The sequence below is a fragment of the Salvelinus sp. IW2-2015 genome, linkage group LG22 (assembly GCF_002910315.2).
Source record: "Salvelinus sp. IW2-2015 linkage group LG22, ASM291031v2, whole genome shotgun sequence".
Taxonomy (NCBI): domain Eukaryota; kingdom Metazoa; phylum Chordata; class Actinopteri; order Salmoniformes; family Salmonidae; genus Salvelinus; species Salvelinus sp. IW2-2015.
In genome coordinates, this window is record NC_036862.1 from 9,478,116 (window position 1) to 9,484,115 (window position 6,000).

Here is a 6,000-nt window from a genome sequence, read left to right on the forward strand (position 1 = left end):
CTGCGACCTGGCCAAGATAAAGCAAAGCAGTTCGACACATACAACAACACATGGAATAAACAAACATACAATCAATAATACAGTAGAAAAATCTATATACAGCATGTGCAAATGAGGTAGGATAAGAGAGGTAAGGCAATAAATAGGCCATGGTGGCAAAGTAATTACAATATAGCAATTAAACACTGGAATGGTAGAATGTGCAGAAGATGAATGTGCAAGTAGAGATACTGGGGTGCAAAGGAGCAAGATAAATAAATAAATACAGTATGGGGATGAGGTAGATTGGATGGGCATTTTACAGATGAGCTATGTACAGGTGCAGTGATCTGTGAGCTGCTCTGACAGCTGGTGCTTAAAGCTACACCTGCCTATTTTATTCCTTGAGACGGCCATTATCAGCCAGATATTTATAATTTTGGGTAAAAAACCCAAGTAAGACAGGTCCACTAGGCTAAAAATGTATTGTCTGTCATTTGGAGTATCTTGCCTTTCTCTGTGACAATAGGGCAGCTCTTATAGGGGTCCAGGCCAGGGAGACCCACTTTTATGATGGTCTCTTCCAGATGTGGCGGGGTGGCGGACAAGCCAACCCTGCATTTGCCCAAAATGCCAGATGGCCTGGCAACTAGACCCAATGCCACCATTAAAATAACTGGTAACTGCAGTGCATTCAGAGTGATATGGTACCTATTATGTGTAGGTAAGCCACCAATCTCTGTATTTTCCCATCAAAGCATTGTATTAATTTGGTCATTTTGGACAGATGGCTTGGGGTAAACCCCTCCATTCCAGCAATATGGGTTTATGAGCTTTGACATAAACCCATGCGGCTCTCCTTCTGTGCTAGAAGTAAAAGGCTAAAGCCTGCGTGATGTAGACCAGCAGCGGATGATTCTCCATGCATAACCCCCATCCCATTGTTTGGAGGGGGTCCCCATCTGCCCCCTCCTACATGGTGTCGGGACTATTGTTCCATCCTGACCTTCTGCCTGAAAGGAGCTGGTCAAATAGCACCATCTGGTGTGTTCATCCTTATGTTTTTTAAGTTATTAAAGTCTCCATTATGTATTATTATTATTTATTATCATCATCATTATTATTAATAATAGTATTATTATTCAACTACATGAAAATTAGGTCAAAGTTGTATGCACGTTTTATTATTAAATCGTATTGTTATTTACTGTTATGATGTTTTGTAGATATAATATTTCATATTTTTCCTGGATCCTTGATCCAAAAATAACTGCCTTTGAATCCACAAACCCTCGTCATTATGCATTATAGGCCTATCCACATGGTGATTGGTGAAAGTAAAAGCAGGCTATGATACAAGTGGAATTAGGATTATTATGCAATGTTGCCACCTAGTGGTTAAACTGAGGAAACAGCTAAACTACTCTAGATACAATATGTAGCGGCATCCAGCTGCAGCCCCGGATGTTAAACCTTTTAGGCTATTAAAACTACTGCTACCGTTTTGTAAGATTTATTCAAAGTACAGATTATAGGTCCCTTGACTAATGTTAAACCTTTTAGGCTACTAAAATTACTTCTAGTGTTTTGTAAGATCTATTCAAAGGTTCTGGGCCCATTTAAAGGGAAACATTCAGATATAAAAAAATATAAAAAACAGCTTTGTTTATTAAAGGTTAGAGGTTTAGGTTTGCTTGTTTGGACCAGGTTACGGCTACAGAAAAACACATTGACACAAGTACACACATATCTCAGTTCCTTTCAATGGATGGCTCTATCACTTTCTAAAATGCTACAGTGCTCACAGACTACTACTGCTGGACACCCAGAACTTGATTAAGATGCTTGATTAAGTTCTATGGGAGATATGTTAGAAAATGTACTAACAAGAATAGCGAAGTCTCCCTCTCTCAACAGAAACTCTCAGCCAGTATCTGAAAAGTCTATGAGACAAATGTCCCCTCCCCTTCCGAAATTCAAAAATGCTAGAGCCTGCAAAATCATTATTTGTCCAAATTATCAGTGATTCTTTTGTCCAAATGATCATACCTCCAGGCAGCATAGTCCCCAAAATGGTTGTCTTCACACAAACAGAGTACACAGCATTGACGCCACACAATCTCTACACTGGACCTTCAGATACAAAAGTACACACGACTCACATGAATAGATCTAAAGGGTGCTTTTATGGTTAGTTCTATCTGGAATCTTTGGGATGTCCCTACCCTAACCATAACCTTAAGCAGGGGCTCTGAGCCCCACCTGTTAAGCAAAAAAATAAACCCTCACCCTAATCCTGTTTTAGAGAAATTACATCATTGAATATTGTAAGAGCTTTCATTGTCTGCTTATATGCCCCCTTTATTTATCCTGGGATTCTGACTTGGTGTAAAGGAGAATACTGTAAGAATGTCCCATGTTCTGAATTCTGTCGCTGTACATTTCAAAAGTGCCAAACAAATAGTTATATTGACTACGTCCGTCTTGGCTCGCTCTTTGTCGTAATCGAAATTACTGATTGCCTCTTATCCGCTCATCGTTCCCTCATGCCATAGTTTGTACATTTTAATTGTCAGTAGAAACCACATTTGTTTAAGCAAGTCAGCCATATCAGCTATGTTTTTTTTAAAGGCAGTAAATGAGGCTGAATGAATTGTTTCACTGCCAGACAAGGCTCTGCTGATAGCCAGGTGTAGCAGCAGTAAGGATTCACTCCATGGTGCTGAAAAGAAAGCTCTGCTGTTGGGACATCTTTATGTAGGCCCTACCAGTTTGTGTGCACCGTTTGTCACCGTTATAGTGCATTTCGTGTATTGTTTAGTGTTGTATTGTGTGGTGGCTTTACTGGCATGCATCTAAAAAAATATTTTTGAGTTTGCCCCATCAAGATTTATGTGCTAAAATCGCCACTGACCTAACCATAACCCTTACCATCGAGGAAATGGAGGGGCGATTTAACCCTAACCCTATATTGCACCTTTAAGGTAAGGGTTAAATCGTCCCTCCATTTCTTCGATGCTCAAACTCAAATTGTTAGCCTTATTTCAGTTTATGTGTCCAAACAAGCAGGTTTGCGTAGATAATCATTGTAACATCTAAACTTCTGTGAAATATATTTTCCATAACCAAAAATATTGTATTTTCAGCTGTTTGAAGCTGGTGTAGAAAAACCTAAAGTAAAAGATGCAATAACTAAACTTAAAAACGGAAGCATAAAAATAGCGCACATAGAACAGATCTACTGCTTGTTAGACTTGCTTTCTATGAGAATGACAAATCTATAACTCACATTTCTATGTGAATTTGGTCGGGTTGCCCAAAAAGTTGAATATTTCAGCTTTAAAGTCACAGTGCTGTCAAAAATGTGATTTTCCCTGTGTTTTATATATACCACTATGAGGTTGGAATAATACTGTGAAATTGTGAAAATGACAATCAAATCAAATCAAATCTTATTAGTCACATGCGCTGAATACAACAGGTGTAGATCTTACAGTGAAATGCTTACTTATGAGCCCCTAACCAACAATGCAGTTTTTAAAAAAATGATAAAAAAAAGAAATAAAAGTAACAAGTAATTAAAGAGCAGCAGTAAAATAATAATAGCGAGACTATATACGGGGGGTACCGGTACAGAGTCAATGTGTGGGGGCACCGGTTAGTTGAGGTAATATGTACACGAAGGTAGAGTTATTAAAGTGACTATGTATAGAGAATAACAACAGAGAGTAGCAACGGTATAAAAGAGTGGGGGCAATGCAAATAGTCTGAGTAGCCATTTGATTAGGTGTTCAGGAGTTTTATGGCTTGAGGGTAGAAGCTGATTAGAAGCCTCTTAGACCTAGACTTGGCGCTACGATACCGCTTGTCATGTGGTAGCAGAGAGAACAGTCTATGCCTAGGGTGGCTGGAGTCTTTGACAATTTTTAGGGCCTTCCTCTGACACCGCCTGGTATAGAGGTCCTGGATGGCAGGAAGCTTGGCCCCAGTGATGTACTGAGTCATTCGCACTACCTTCTGTAGTGCCTTGCGGTCAGAGGCCGAGCAGCTGCCATACCAGGCATTGATGCAACCAATCAGGATGCTCTCGATGGTGCATCTGTGAACCTTTTGAGGATCTGAGAACCCATGCCAAATCTTTGATAATGCCCTTTTAGTGTAAGAGCTGTTTGAAAAGGCCACCTGAAATGTCTGCCTGTTTTGGTGGGGTGGAGTTTTGGCCTGCCTGGTGACATCACCAGTCAGTAAATTAGCTAATAGACCAATAAGAAAGAGAGTTCGATACCTCTATGCCAATAATAGCTAGTTTTCAGTTTTCCCCTCCCGACTTAGACCACTCCCAGACAGTCCTAGAAAATTATTTATTGAGAAATTTCTTCTTTGCTATTAAAGAAGCTATTTTTGTTTATTTTTGACAATTTTAATAAAAAACTATCATAGTAAGGTACTTAATTGTTACCCAGAAATGATATGATATTGATATAAAAACAGCTGCATTGGACCTTTAACCGTTTTAAATTTCAACTTCAACGGGGTGATGATCAGAGTTGGGACATCCCAAGGATTCCATTTCCATGCTTTTATACTTTCTGCATGTCCCCCACTAATTAAGGTCCCCTGAGAAACACTGACCAAAACATTGGTTGTGCCACAGTTGCATTACCACAGAAGAATTAGACCATTATTTAGTGTGTGATTTCATTGAATAGTTTTGACAAATTTGAGGGATATTTAGAAACGACTTCTCCCTGGATTTATTGTGTGGCAACAGCTGCGTCGGTAAAGATGATGATGATGCTGACTATCCGGCAGAAGCTGGATATTGCAGAAAGGTGCACATCGTTGTACACCAGGTGGCGCTCTTGTGTCTTTTCCTTTATCAATTTTAAATTGTTCTACAGCAACAGCTGTGTACTTGCTGTAAAGGCCAATTGTGGTACATCAACACTTATAAAACACAGTGAACAGTGTGTATTTGTTGTATATTGCCGAAGTGTTGTTTTCTTTTCATCATCTAGTTTAGGGACAACATTATAAGCAAGTATTTTCTAGATGTTAATAATACAGCTTCAGAGGTATTCGTCGCCACAGGCATCGATTCATCCTTGTCATACATTTGTATATATTTGTATATAAGAGTATATTTTATTTTATATTGTATATAAGAGTGACGCGATAGGAATGGTCTGTTTTATGCCTGTGTAGCACAGAGACAATGCCCCCCACAGTGGATGTTAGTACATATGATATGTTGATGGAAGACAAATAGACAGATCTTACGTTCATGTACATGTTATTTTTCCAACGTTATGTTTGTTTAGATTGTGTGGGAAAATGATCCCTTGTTCAATGCAGAATTATGCAACCCTAGTCTCTGTCTTGGTGTCTGGACGCCTTGCATTCGCAGGCCCATCACTGGGCCACATCCTCATAGGCATCTTCATCTTCATTGCCATACAATAATCCCAGATCAACAGGGCTGAAGTTCCCAAGTGAAACCCATTCTGACACGTTGTTTTTGGGGCAGAATTCCTGCGGATTTTACAGTGGTGAGTTTTTTTATACTATCCTTGGGTATCAATTATGATTTTACTAGAACAGGGGTTAAAAAAAATAATCTGCTCAAGACCCAAATGAGAAATTGACCAATGTTTCCGTGACCCAAATCGCACTCCAACTACCCAAATTAAGAAGAAGAATTGTGTTTATGGATGTATTCTCATAACTCACGTCCCACCTCTCACATGCCCTGGGCCCACTTTGGCTCCCAACCCATAGTTTACAAAAACAAGTACTAGACAATCAAACACGTAATTAAGGCAAACAAAAAGAATCAATTACCCACAGATCTGTTAATAGATTGAAGCTCTTGAAAAATATTCTGTTTGTAGACAATGACATTTGATTAAGTTTGTGCTGAACACTCAAATATGTGCAGAGGATTTTGGTTGTTTGTTTTTAGTCGATTATGTTCACTGATACCCCATCTCTGCAGCCGCCAGCCAATCACAGTCATGACCA